The sequence below is a fragment of the Callithrix jacchus genome, chromosome 2 (assembly GCF_049354715.1).
Source record: "Callithrix jacchus isolate 240 chromosome 2, calJac240_pri, whole genome shotgun sequence".
NCBI classification, from domain to species: Eukaryota; Metazoa; Chordata; class Mammalia; order Primates; family Cebidae; genus Callithrix; species Callithrix jacchus.
In genome coordinates, this window is record NC_133503.1 from 122416366 (window position 1) to 122431954 (window position 15589).

The following is a 15589-nucleotide window of genomic DNA, read 5'->3' on the forward strand; positions in this document are numbered from 1 at the left end:
TTGTTGAACTATACCATGATTTGTTTATCTGTTCACTTGATGATGGACTGTTGTCTAAATTTTTAGGGTTATTAGAACTGTGCAGTGTTGAGCTTTAGATGAGTGTACAACTATAACTGCATTTTGCCTATTTTTCTAAGCCTAGTTAGCAGTTCATCATAATGTAATCCTTTAAAGGACTATTTCTATTTCACAAAATGTTAACATCTTAGGGTTTGCAAGCTATTGCACTTTTCCCCCCTTTAATTTAGGCTGGGTCTATATATTAAATGAATTTGTCAGCCTAGTCAGTCAACAGTGTTTGAGAGACCTGAATAGCCAAATTAGAAAAAAGGATCGCAAGTTTATCTGAGATCCTTGAGAATGAAGATAATTTTCCACTGAATTTCATTGATTCTTTCCTTACTTAATCTTTTGTTTCTATTTGTTTGAGGAAACTATGTAAAGCTTAGATGTTACTTTTTTAAATGAAAATTAATTACAGTCATATTTATAACTAAGCTAAGAGTAAAATATATTTAGATAGGGGGAAATGCATTTTTATTTTCTAATTTCAAGAGGTATTTTTAAAACTAAGAATTTTTTTTTTTGGAATTGGAAAAATCTATTGATGTTATTGTTTTAACTGAAGGGTGTAAGGCCAAGATGAGGCAGATTTCTAATTTTACTGATTGGCACTATAGGAAAATGCTCATATTTCACAGGTATCCCATTATTAATGGCCAATCCCATAGTCCTTTTTTATTCAGAACTCCTACTGGAAGTACCATATGAGAAAGAAATGCAGGATGAGACCCTATTATTGTAACTCACAAGACTAATTATGACTTTGAGTTTTTCTGGATAAGCTAATTCTTTTTGCACTCTGGGATCAGCAAGTACGAAAGTAGTCTCATAAAGACTTCACTGCATTTAACATTATGTATATTTACAAATAAATTCAGAGACATTAAACAGTACTTCAGCTCTCCATTTTCTTTGTAGTTTGTTTTTAAAATTATAAAAAATTTAAAGAAGACAATGCCACAGGTGTAGTTTTACTTTCAAAATAATGATAAGGCACACATCAGTCATTTATTTTTTGGCCTTGACTCATCTGTTTTAAATAGACTTTATTTTTATCAGCATCACTAAGAAGTAAGACTAAGGAGGGACATGGGAAAACAAGGATTAAAGAGAAATTGAAAGAGAAAAGAATGATAGACAAATAGGAGTTGGAAGGAAAAGACAGAAAGAGAACCACTTGTATATAAAAGAAGACTGGCAGGAGGGGCTTTACTTAATTTTCATTTTTATTTGTGGAGAGCTTTGTGAATGACATAAAATGATTAGATATTCTTGAATGATTTAAAAATCTGTGTTTGATTTTCTGTCTTGACAAATCTCACAGTCACTGATTACAGAGTTTTCTATGATGTCACTATCAACAAATCCCTCCAACAGCCTTTTTAATTCAGTTTCCCATTATACTTCTATATGAGAGGGAGACTCTTTGTGTACTACATAATTTCTATGTTGTGAGGTTTCTTGTCTTCAGATACCTCCAGTGTTATGCTTTAGTCGGAAAACTCACATCGCATTCAAAAAGGAAAATGCAAAGCAATATAGACTTTTGTGCCATTTACAAAGAATTAGAGCTGTGTGCCCCTACCAATATAGCAATATATTATATAGGTCAATACTCCTTTTCACATGCCTTTAATGCAGATACATTTTATAAGGTAGAACAGCAAACACTGAATCACTCTAGTAGAGATGCACAAAACAAGTAATTATAGTTAGTTGCAGAAAAATAATTATGCAGTTGTGTGTTGAAAACCAGTTTTTAACTGGGAGGGGAAATTCCACCAAAAAAGCATTTGGAAAAGCTAAATGTTGTGCTCTGGGAAACTTCCAAATGCAGCTGTATCACCAAAGAGAGGTACCATACTTTTCTTTCTTAATAGCACATTGTACAATGGCACATTGAATGTAATACAGTATGCTCATGTACAAGGCACATATAATTACTGCTATTTTCTGTTGACTTTTCTGTCTAAGTGACCATTTTCTCTATTACCAATTCATCTAATATTTTAGAAAGAATACCCTTTATTGTCACTTAATGCTTACCAGGTAGTCCTTGATTATGATTAAATAGACACCAAGGATCACTAAGAGTTCTTATTTGGTGTCAGCTATTACTATCATAAATGTTACTGCATATTCCAAGTGTTCAAGATATATAAAATAGCATTTAATATAGGGAAAAAAGCAAACAGGGCTTTATTTATAATGCGGCATATTTTTCTATACATTAGAGAGGACATCAATGAAATGTGTACATTTCCACAGACGGTATTTATCTCAAACATCTATAGTGTTCATTCTGCTCTTACATACAACTAACCCTCATTGAAGCCAAGAGGATTTTGCTTCTTTACTGTTAAGCATGACTGTTCTGGGCCTTTTAACTAAATCCACTACCATGAATGAAGTTAGAGCAGAAACAGCAAGTGCAGCTACATTTAGGCTTATATCAGCATTTCCGTTTAACACATTTTAAAACTACATTTAAGGAATGTGGAGGTTATGACATGAAATGACAAAACCCAAGTGTGTGAGCTGGATGAGACTATCTTTAGCCAGGCTTCCTGGGCCAACGGGAGTGAAGTATATGGTCTAAAGAAAGAGGTTCAGCTTTGCCTCTGAATTTTCAGGAGTGTGGAGGCTCTTTTTAAAGTCTTAATATTAAGCGTATCTTATCTGTATACCATAATGGCATCTGTGGCCAGCGAACAAGCCCGTGAAGCTCGAGGAAGTTTCCATCCTAATCTTTTCAATTGCTTCTTGCTACTTCCTGCTCCCTACAGCTCCCTACAGTATACAGCCGTATACTGGACTCCATACAACTACAAAATGAAAAGAGCAAACAATAAGACTACCTTTGGGGCAATTTCCATGGTTGTTTCAAGTGAAATGCAACTTTTCTGCGTTTAGTACTTTGAGTTACTAAACTCTAACACTGGTTTAGTAATTTGGGGCTAGAAAAGAATTGGTCAAGATAGAATCTTTAAAAACCCATTTTATTATATGATGATGAGTGTTTAAGAAAATGACAAATCTATCTATATTGCACATACCTGTATATATATATCCATATACTTTTGTGAAATATAGCATCCTTGGTGCACAAACAAAAGGCTCTCTGTTCATTTTGCTTAGTTCTTATCATTAATATCTTTGGGACATTTACTCATTGTAAATCTATCTTTATTTCCTCATTTTCTAATCAGTTGTAGAGCTTGATAATAAATGTACATGTGAGTGTGATATATTACATTGCCATTAATAACAAATTATTATATACCATATTCTAAATGTTTTAGCAGACTAACATTTTCTCTCAGCAATTTTAATGATGTAATATAACCCAACATAAATTCTGAAATTGTATCTATTGAGGTTTTTGATGAAAAAATATTATAAAATCTGTTGCTATTTTGCAAGCTATTTTTTTAAAAGGTAATGTTTTATTTTAAAACTTGGAAAAACAGATATTTGTTGCTAACTTCATACATTTATTTTGGCTTACAGCATAGTTATGATTATTCTGGTTATTTAATATTAATAATTATTGTCTTTAAGAAGTCAATCTACTCATTTGGGGCATTGGGTTTTTAAATATAATGTTAAGATTAGTGTGATTAAGTACTTTGAATTCTTTAATATTCATTTAACCACTTCTAAAAAAAATCTAAGTTGAATGCTTTTAAAAGGTCTTAAAAAAACCATTGTCAGTTTTATTTTGTGAAATCTGCTTCAAAAATTAGTCTACCACTGTGAAAGAAATGCTTTTAATAGAGAGATGAAAAAAAGGAGGGAGGAGGGATTCAGGAGGAGAAAAATGTCAAGTGAATCAATATGATTAATTAAATTAAATGTGGATTCATAAAGCTCATATTCACAGATTTACACAATATATTCACAGTGACATTTAAAACATGTTTGGAAATCCCTAAATAAAGTCCCACGTACATGAAGACATTTTTCATCTTTAAAAAATAAAAAAAGTATCTGTAATAAAATCATATATCTTTACTGCTAAACTACTCTGTATATTAATAGTTCTTGACAGAAAAACAGAAATGATTTTAAGATGTAAAACTTTTAAAGGAAAATATATCTAGTTTTGCTACTTTTCTGGGAGCTTTATCCTTGAGCCTATCAATAATCTTGACTCCAAATATAACATAAATACTTTTTCTTGTTTTTAATTCATATCAAGGTCGTTTTGGTGTTAAGCCATTAAATTTACAGTTCTCTATGCTATTCTTCTACTGGGTCACTAAATTGTTAAAATTTAGTGGGTCAAATATTTATAAGAATAAATGTTAATTTTTACAAGTTGTAAAATATGATGTAGAAGAACTGGTTCTTAAGTTTCTGAAATATATTGCTTTTTAAAAAAAAAACTCAGGCGACACAAAGACAAAAATGATACCTTAAACCTACTCGTAGAATTAATATCTCTGAATTATAAAAATGACAACAAGGTCTTTTAACACAACATAACACCTAAAATAAGAGATTTGGAGAGAATATCCAGGTTTTGACAGTACTTACTGGTGTGACTTTTATGTAAGTCAATTTAACTTAAGAAAATTAATAGTCTTTAGGTATTAATTCTGAGTTGTTTATGATTACTCTGTCACAAAAGTCTATTAATGTTAGTGGGTTTCTCCTCCAATCCTGTGTATTTCCTATTAGGGTAAAGCCTTTTATTCCTGCTTTCATGAAGAGTATATAATATTGCTTTCACAACAATTCAGTCATAGCTCAAGCTATTTTAACAAATGACAATTTTTCCCTGTAAAAAAGGTTCCAAGATAAAGATTTTACATCACAGAGAAAATGGAGGAAAATTGAGAGAATACTTTATTTCCTTTAGTGGCTTGCTATTGATGATGAAAAACAAGGAAACAAATGTAATTGGTAAAACAAACCCCAAAGGAATTTTCAAGTATCTTAAAGAGGGGAATATTTTTAGTTGTAAATAGCTCAATTTTATTTCTAGAACCTAAAATATGTATCCCTGCCCCCCACCCCAATCTTGCTTCCAATTTCAATACTTCAGCCTTATCAAGTAAACAAGCTATTGTTAGAATAGAAAATCCAGCTAAGGTTTGAGGGCTGCTGCCACGTCCCTCTCTTCCTAGCACAATTCGGTGCCAATAGCTTTTGGAAAAGGGAAGAAAGAAAGGTCTGCCACTATGGTGTGTGGAAGTAAAGGGGCAGAGGGGCATCACTTCAATCTCTTGGCTCTGGTTCTTTCTCACTCTCGCATCTCCAGAGAAAAGAGATGCTCTTCATTCACAAAACAAAACAAGAAAATCTCTATAATTATTTTTGGCTCAGCTCCATTGAAATTCATTCTCCTGGAAGCGTCTCTGTTTTAGATTAAAACAATGCTTAGAATATTCATTCTCTGCTCCCCTTTTCTTTCTTTCTCCCTCACTACCCCTGCATGCCACCCACCCCCAACCCACCCACCCACCACCATTTTCCTGTTGCTTTCTCTATTTCTCAGTCTTGGTTTCTTTTGCTCTCTGCCCCTGCCTTTGGTTATATTTTTTTTCTCAGTCATACCAAAGTTAGGCCTCAGACATTGCTAATATCAATGCCTACAAGTGCCTACTCAAGGTCTCCATGCTTAATGTCAGTTGTTCAATCTCATCTTCTCTTTTAAACAGGGAATTTCCCCAATCCTGTGTCACTGGTCATATTTTATGATTGTTGATTTGCTGATATAATGTTTCAAACCAAAAAATAGATCGCTTCTTGTCTTATCCTGTTCAGTAAAATTGAGAATACAACTCACTTTCTCTTTTCTACAGACCTCTCTTCAATACCCAGTCCTCAAACAATGAATGAAATCTTCTTTGTCCATGGTAGATGGTAGTTATTAAATTTCAGCAGTAAAGCATTGAAAATTATTATTTAAAAAAATTTGAATTCTATCATTTAGTCAGACAAAATTTATTGCATGAAAGAAGAATGTAACTGCAAACATTTTTTATCACTTTTAATTTTGATTTTCTTTTCTTCATGGTAAAACTGTTGCCTCCTCTCTTTTCTAAAAGAAAACAATTTCAGCAAATGGAAAGTAGAATTCCTTTTCCAAACAAAGTTTGTGTGTACATATTAACAAAAGTTATTTGTGCTGTGAAATGTGGGATCTTCTTTCCTGAAACAGTGGATTCACTTTTGAACCTACTACAAGAAACTAATTTTATTTATAATGACTTACATCCTGTGGGACTCCAATTTCTCATACCTTTCAATTTTTGGTGACTGTAGACAAAAGTTGCTGATAACCTTTTACGGAAAGAGGCGGATCTGATACCTACATTCATTAGCATTAATGCATTATTCTATTTCTCACTTTCTAATTGGAATAATGAATTTGAGTCCGTTTCAAATTCTTGGTTGTTAGCAAAGGCATCCAACCTTAGTACCCATCGCTGGAGTGCACATCCTATTTAGGGGTGCATTTCTGCTCCTTTGAACAATGAATGGTTTATGTGGATACTGCATTCATATATAAGTAAGCCCTACCCTTTCTGCACCATCTTGACAAACAAAACAAAATCCGGACAGTTGCCCAGATCTGAACTGTCTCTAGGATTTCCTATATACTCATCAACACAAAGGCAATTGTGTAAGCATGTATTTAAAAGAGTTTGAAAATCTATTTCTAAGACTTCACAAGAACTGATTACTGAACTCTGTTTGGTTTACCAAAAAAGAGGGGGAAAGAAAAAAAAGGAAAACCACACACACTGTCATTAATTACACTGTAAACATTAAATAAATATTCTTTCTTTCTATCTTTTGCCCTTTTCAAAAGGAAGGGTGGTAATTTACATGTACTGTGCCTCTTTCCTCTCATTGTTTTAATGCTTTTCTTTCTGGCTTATTTTTACTCATATAGAAAAGAGGTAGACATGTTTAAGAAGATAGAAATGTTTACCTAGTTCATTTGCACATTTTTTTTCATATAAAGAAAGAGCCTAGCCACCTTCTACTTTGTCTTATGACCTTTGTTAAGCCACTAATCTGGAAGCTGCATTTTAATTACAAAATATTGTAAAGGGAATATAGTAGGAATACACAACCTTTGATTCTTAGCCAAATGAAAGGAAGTTTAATAGCAATGTATGGTTGCAGGAATGGTTATGCTTGGGATCCATATGCATGTTCAACTCACACATTCAGGCAGTGCAATAAAGCAGGGAAAAAACAGCTGATACACAAAAGGGACCGTCTAGACAGTACCCCATCAGTCTGGCTAAATTTGGTGCTGGCATTCCCAACGGGATTGTAATATAATTGTTCTGGTGTCTGCGTTCATTCTCCCTGTCAAACACCATTCCAAATATACATCCTTCTCCCCCCAACCCTTCTTGTTCCACAAATATAAGCCCAAACTGTGCCATGTTGGAGAGGGTGTTAGATGGCTCAAGCCAAATAAAACGTTATAATTTAGCAAAATCACATTTTTTAATTGCTTTAAAAAAAAAAAAACCCCTGTTACATCTTAGCTCCAAATAGAATTAACTTCAGTCAAATTTTAATCATTTAAATTAAGAACATGGAAAATATTTCAATGCAAATACAAATAATCTGAAAATATTGAGCATCTTAGATGAGAGCAAATAGTCCTTTTTACTCTTTTATATTTATTAACCTCTGTCAGAAAATTTAAGGGAAATCAGAGATGTGAAAGTGTAATGATTGACATGGATCATAAATTCTAATGAGGAAAAAGTCTAATAAAAAAATGTTAAGCAAAAGGATTGAAAAAATGCAAATTGTATATTTTTTCTTTCTTGGGTTTAAAGCCATAATTTTTTTCCTGTAAATACCTTCTGAAAATTAAATTTGTGATATTTATATATAAACAATTTCATATTATTGGACTTTTAAAAAAGAAATCAGCCATATTTACTCACCAATATATAACTATCAATTAATATTTTTAAAATATTTTGGTTTAAAACACTGAGAAAATGAAAATCACCACTTACAAAATAGAATAAACTACATCATTAAAATGAATAATACACAGATTATTGGCAAAAACATTTATAATCTAAAAACGTCCACAACATTGAAATTAAAACTGTCAGATTCCCTTTTTTCTTTTAGAGGAAAATGCAGACTTTAGGATTACCATATAATATAACCACCAGATACAATTACTTTATTTTCTGTTTTAACATGTCATCTTTAGGCATTGTTTAGATATTAAAATTGAGCAGTAAATCTATTTTTTAATCTTTTTTTTTAATTCCAAGAAAAATTATTTTGGGAAAGAAGTTGGGCTGTTTTGCGTTATTTTATTAAGTATAAATCTATATTTGTACTTCTGATTTTGGAGGTTTAATAATCCTTTCCTTGATGCTGTAAATAGAAATTGGTCTCTCCCACCTCCCAGTAGTTTTGAGATTCTAGACTAGGAACCCAAGTGAGTGAAGAAATCTCCCAACCCCCATCAGGGACTACTCTAACTAGAGAAAAATCAAAGAAAATACTTCAGGCACTACATCCTGCCTTTATCCAACTTTAGGAGGCTGAGAGACAAACCAACCAACCCAAACGGGGCACAAGCGAGAAATGGCTGTTCCAGAAAGAAGCGAGACAGAGCCTCAACTCGCACAAAGGCAGACCAATTACACAGCAAACCACCACCAAAGCAACCCAGAAACACTCACATATGCTTTAGAGATGCCTTTAAACGCTCATATGGAAAAGAAAGAGAAAATAAGTTTAAGAGATTGTATCCTTCCATTTTTAATTAAAAAATGTAATTAGTAACTTCATACTTTTTCCTTCTTTGTATAAAATTGCTATTCTGCACGTGCACATGGCTACTAGAAACAGTCATTTAAAAGATAACATGATAATATTTAAGCAAAGTGCCTGCCTGAAGCTGGGTACTTTGCTTGTGATTGTTCTTTTACGTGATTTTATTTTATTTTTTTAAGAATACGTACATGGTGTAAAGTGAAAGAAAGGCATACTGTAGGCCTCTGTGAGATGAAACAGTGTAGCAAAATCTGAGTTTTATACTTAGTTTTTAAACTATTGAATAATATCCTATGAGACCTCTTAGGTCTTAACTGGATTAAAATGAATATATTTGTGCTTCAGCTCTTTTCAGCTAACTAATGTGCATGTGAATTGATAGTGTGCGAGGGAGCAGGCGAGAGCAAGTGTGTATGACACCGGGAGTGGAAGCAGGGGCCAGGCCGAGTGTGACTCTGTGAAGGAGCGTGCAGGACAGTGTGGGCTGCCTGGACAGAGTGAGAGAAATGAAAATTAGCAGGCCTTGAGGTCTGGTGTATTTGGTCCAGAACCACAAGAGAAGCTTCGTTGGGAGATGAGGGGGGAGGGGAAGAGTGGTGGTGAAGGGAGGGTGGAGAAGGGGGTGTGGCGTGCGTGCGTGTGTGTGTGTGTGTGTGTGTGTGTGTGTGTGACTCTGAGGTTTTGAGGTTTCAGTAGTTATGGCTGATCCTCAGGTTTTTGTTTTGGTGGTTCCCAGCATAAATAGGCTGGAGTTTCAGGTTCAGGGTAGAGTGCATGCCAGGGGATCGGATCGTCCTTCTGAGTTTCTCTTTCTGGCCCTTCTCTATGGTGGCTGCTCAGAACATTGCTGCTGTGAAGGAGTGGGGGGAGAAGCAAGGGGTGGGGGTCTGTCTGCAGCTGCCCCTCTCACACTTGAATAAAAGAACTTTTTTTTTTCAGGGGTAGGGAAGCTGTGAATACCTTTCCCAATAAGAGATGAGGCATATTGAAAACTATATTAAATTACCCTGATTAACAATTTAGCCACGAACAGGGGAGCTTTGGGAGATCTCTATAGGCAGGACTGGGGGCTATTCATGCCAGCAGCTAAGAGGTCGAAAGGTTTCTGAAGTTCACAGGCTCAGAGCCTTTGTTATGCTAACAGACAATCTCAAATCAGCTGCCTAGTGGAGTGTGAAATATAAATGATTCCTTGAGAACTTCCAATAAGTTGTCACTCTTGCTCTCCAAATACCAGGACAGGCTGCTAATTTCTAGCGGGCCCTTTTGCAACATTGCTAGCCCTAAATGAATGCCTTTGTAGTTCAAATAATCTTTTCAAGGGAGCTGTCCTATCATCATAGCCCAAATGCATCTTGGTTTTGACTATTAAATGAAAATCAGGGCTCAACTGTGCTTGACTTTTCCAAGAGCCCGATGTTTGGGAAGGATGGTGGCGGCTCTCACGCACAACAAGTTAGCACCCACTGCAGGAGGGCCAGGGCATCAATAACAGCCCGCAGCCCTGAGCTACCCCAACTCTCACCCCCACTCCCTACTGGGAACAAAGCTCCAGGAGAGATTTACGTGGCTTCCCTTGGGCTGGACTACCTTCCTCTTTCAACCATACCAACATTTCTCTGATTTATGGACCCTCTGGCCAAGAGGATAGCCAGCTGACCTGCTAGCATCTGACTGGTCACTTCCAAGCATCTGCTTCGGGGATGGGTGCATTTATTCTTCAGGGTAGACGAGGCTAGGGAGAAGAGGGCAAGGTGTGTGTCCAGGCCATGCCCCTAGTATAGGATGGCTGTGGATATTATTTTATCATTTTCCCATAAGAAGGATGTGAACATGGGTTATGATCTTGAGTGTGACCTTTGAGCAGGTCCAGATGGATAGAAAAACAGTCCTGGCTCTTGGAGTCTAAATTACAAAGCTTTTAAAATAAGGAAAAGCACCCCCATTCTAAATCTCAAACAAGCTGAGGGGAGTGAGAATGAGAGTCTATCAGGGAGACTGTGCTCAAACATTCTTATAGAAAGGACAATGCAATTTATACAAATAAAGAAAACACACAGACAAGAGGACAGAAACCAAAGGAAATTAGAAATCCATCTGCATCAGCCTTCACAAAGGAAAGGATAAAACCTTACAGCAATAACTGGGGTCCTGAAAATTTTGATATTTTTGACTCTATGACCTCAACTTCCTTGCTGAACTACAAACAGGTCCATGATAGCACAGAAGCCTCAGCTTTTTCCAAACAGAGCAGGTTTGATTTTTGAGGCAAGGAATGGGAAGAAATCAAATGGACTACATTTCTTAGTATATAATTAGGGTAAGTTTACAATCATATAAATGATATTTTAAAATACATCATTAAGTAACTTTATGAAGCTGGATGATACAGCCATACAGAAAAACTGAGGGCCTTGATTTCTCGTCATCTTATTGTTCTTCTAATTACAATGATTTAAAATGATTACATCAAAAATATTCTGAGGGAGTTAGCTTTTACTGATATAGAAACTGGTTTAAGTAAACACTTCTTTCTACTCTAGGTATACTAAAACTTATGACCATATATTAAAACATAAGTTAGATATAAATAAAAATGGTAGCATAACTTTCCTCAGTTTTGAAATCATCTGGCTTACATTTTAAAATCTTTTTTAAAAAAAGCCAGGGTACACAGTACAATTGTAAAGGACTCTGGGATTCAACTCAGAGAATTTGGTCCTTAGATAGGAGACAGTGTTTAAGAATCAGGTCATTTGTCTTTCAGATACTTATTTGTTTTACCCAGTAAAACAATCTGCAAATAATATTGCCTAGGAAAATTAGTTCAGATTTCTTATATTACAGGAATAAAGGTTTATGGTTTCTTCTGCCAAATATCAGAATTAGACAATAATGTATTATTGATCCACTCACACCCTTCTCAGGGGGACTTTGTGTTCTTGTTATCCTTATTTTAGAGACAGGAAAGTGACTTGCTTTGGATGCACTTCTAATTACACAAAACAGAGGCAACACTGATAAGCTAAAAGTGGAGAGACAATGTGCCTAAATTTAACTATTCATCTCTTTTCCATTTTAAAAAATTTAATTAATATTAAATGGTAGAGTATCTACACGTTATTGACACATTCTAGACATTCAAAGGAGAAATACTTTCCCTGTGCTTTCCAAATACTTATTTTACCATGTCGAAGTGTCCTCTCTCTTTCCGTCTTTAACACATCAAAACAGGGAAGAAAGCGCTTTTGTATTATAACTACAGAGAAAACATTTGAGAATGTGTCAATGCACTGAATACCAGCACCAGTTTGGGGGTTGGTTTGTTTTTTCCCCCTGCCGTGGTATTTCTTTTCCCTCTGCTTTTGCAGTCTTTAAACTCTGACCACTTTGAGAAAAGCAATGGTTGAAATGAAAAGTTAGGACAAATTGCATTAAACCTGTGTGTTGCCAGAATATGAGCGTGATGAAAGCAGGATTGGGACATTATGGAGCCATTGCAGCTCTCCACACACAGAAAATTAAATAAAATAAAAAGTAAAAGCTTTTTTTTCCTTTTTTTTTTTTTTTTTTTTTACTCTTTCTTAATTCCTATGATCTAAGAGAAAGGGAATTCCTGTTTTAAAAAAGTTTCCAGGGTTGCCTTTTCTCCATAGTGGGAGTGTCTGAATGCGTGTGTTTGTGTGTGAGTGAGTGTTGTTTGGGGAGAAAAGAAAGAATGGGGAGGAGGGAGGGCAGATAACTTTACTGACATATTAATTTTTTAGATAGCAGTAAATGAATGGTCCAAATAGACATTTGTTTCCCTTAATAAGTTTTGTACAGGTCTCCTACAAGCTGTGGCATATGCTTCATTTATATGTATATTTATTTAGAAGGTTAGAGAATAATAGGTAGAGTTTGTCTATAGTAGCAGTTATTATTTAAAGTCCAAAGAGGTTACAACTTTTCTTCTATACCAAACATGAATACAAAGGTCTCTTGTATATGCCTCTTGCTTTATGTTGAGGGCCAATTAAAAATAAAGATAATATTCTAACTGTCGAGCCTTAGGAGGCGAAAGAATGAGGCTAAAAGGCAAAACGACTCCAAGATGGCTGCCTCTTCCTTCTTCCCCCTCCTTACTGCCTGTTTTCCACATGAAAATTAATGTAATATTTTGTTTAGAAATCACATTGTAGGTCATTTGCAAATGAGGCAGCCTCTGAGGCACCAACATCTGCCTAGAATACCCTCACGATGCCATCGAGGTATGGAAAGAGATTAAAATGCAAACATTCAAATGTATTTAGGTTTGTACATAGTGACTAGACTCACGCACATACACTCTTGAATGTGTGAACAACACACACAGCTGCTAATGGAATAAAAGGCCAAAATCCTTCTTAATTCTTAGGACAGAAGCGCAAAGGAAGGCGCCAGGCCACCACCTTTCTCCCTAAAGGTTAGAAAATTCACTGTTCATGGTCTGGATTCGATGTTTTAAAAAAGATATATCTTACTGATGACTCTCTCATTTGCCAGACTTCTGAAGTCTGGGGAGACAAGATTTCCATAAATTATCTCTCTAACTCATGCTGGTGCAAAATGCAAAACTATTTTTTTAATTTTTAATATTTTTTAAAAAGAGAAAATACTAAGCTAACCAGCTTCCTGACAAACATGTTAAAAGATTAAGATCACTAGTAATTATTACTATTAATTATAATAAATATATTTTCTATCATAAAACCCATCCATACAGCCAAACTAAAAATAATGTAGGAAATAAATAAAAGTATATTTGGCTCTTTCTAACAGATTGATAGCAGGTTACTGTGCAGATTTAACTGCATTAGGCAAAGAACAAAGCAAATGGTTTAGTTCCTGTAGGAAATATATTAAAAAAAAAAAAAAAGGAAAAAACCCCACAACCCTTTATCTAAAAGCCATCAGGGACAAGCACTCAATACAAGTTAACAAGCAGGAACTGATAAGATAACATTTATATGAGGTCAGAAGTCAAATGCCAGTCAAAGGCTTTTAACCTCTTGGGTCATAAACAGGAATAGTTAAAAGTGAGAGGTAGTTATTTATCGGATTTTAAGGGTACCTGATCATTGACAGAGAATCACCGATGATGAAACTAATTGGGATTTATAGAAATAAAACTTTGTAGCTGTTCAAAGAAAATTAACCTACAAACCCACGATTCTTCAATTGGTAGGGAGAAAAACAAACAAAAACCCCTCTTTTGGGATAGAAATAAATCTGGCAATTTAAACAGTAACAAAATCTCTCTCAGAAGCAATAATTTATTACTAATATACATATCGATTAATATATAGTAAATGATTTTAAAAATAAATTCTGTATCAACAACCTAACAGAAGTAAGCATTACATGATGGATTTCCAAGTTTTGTTCTTTTTCTTTTGTTCCTTTTCAGAACCTCTAAACTAGACAGAATATAACTCCAATATTACAATATTTCTTGCCCTCAGAATGCCATCATTTGTAAATTTAAATATATATACTCTAATAGCAATTCTTTTTAAACATTGGAATACTGAAACTGCTTAATTAAATTTTTATCTTTATCTATCCAGAGAAACAGATGTCTCTTTTATTTGCTGTCAGAATATTTTTTCTTTGTTTTGATTTTTGTCCTTTTTGTTTCTCTTTAGGTTTACATTCCAAACTCCCAAACGTTCCTGGTCTCTGCATCCATGCTGGTTCATATTTTCAAAGCATACCCACCCCTCTTTTTTCTTTTGCAATAAAAGAAAGTAGATCTAGATATTTCTTTCTAGAGAGAGATAGAGGGATTGTTGTTAGGCCTGCTAAGGCCCACTGTTTCTTTAAACAGAGTCCATAATACCCTAGGCGAACATTGTGGATTTAAAATGCTTTTAAATATTTATCACTAGTATTTTATCATCATATTCAAATGACACCTGGAGTGCACTCACCTTTATTGACAATCTCTGTTCTGAAAGTCCATTTGCTTCCTTAAAGCCCCCCAAGCAGAACAAGGACTACCCGTTTTCATTCAGTTAATGTTTAGTAAAAAACCAAGCAACCTTAATCAGCATGCTGATTGCATCGTCAACTAACAAATAATTTACTACTCTGAGCATTGCATTCCATTAAAAGCTCATTAAATTTTCTGTTCTCCAATGGGAGGTTTAGCTTTTGAACTGCATGCTTTTGCTTCGAATGATCATTTATTCAATCTTTGCAAAATGTTGTGGTTTTTATTTCCTAAAGTATAGGTGAGCATTTCACTACCTATAGATTGTAAACCTATGGAAACACAGCCCAGAATTGGAGAATGTTCAATTTGATTTATAAACTCTATTTAATAAAAATTCAACACAATCTCTTGTACTTTTAGTAAATCCTGAAATAGTTGAGTATATCTGTAATTCTGTGTGACCCAAACAAACCTAGTCTCAGAAATATTAATACATAATATAAAATATTAAATCCTTTCTTTAATGCTTAAAATTTTCTTTTCTGCCTATTATAGCTATTGTTATTTTTATCCTTATAAATAGCTGTTTTCTACTAATTGAAAAAGGGGCATGATACGACAAAGCTCTACCCTATTTGATGCCAAATTTAATACTTCGAGGCGGGGGGGGGTAGGTGGTGGCTAGCTACCCAAACAAATCCACATTTTCTGAGGTTTGCACATTTAAAAAAAACTCATAATCCCCCGAATTGTTTTCATGCCCAGGCTTGTCTAGGAAAGAGT

At 34.6% G+C, this 15589-nt stretch overlaps 1 long non-coding RNA gene across 1 annotated transcript in view; it reads right to left on the reverse strand.

Moving 5' to 3' along the window:
• The window catches only part of LOC103791512 (uncharacterized), a 43161-nt gene extending 28292 nt beyond the window's left edge, over positions 1 to 14869 (reverse strand). Inside the window, exon 1 of the long non-coding RNA XR_617931.5 lies at positions 14802 to 14869. This is a non-coding gene — a long non-coding RNA (uncharacterized LOC103791512). The remainder of the gene's footprint in view (positions 1 to 14801) is intronic.
• Between the last annotated feature and the right edge of the window lie 720 nt (positions 14870 to 15589).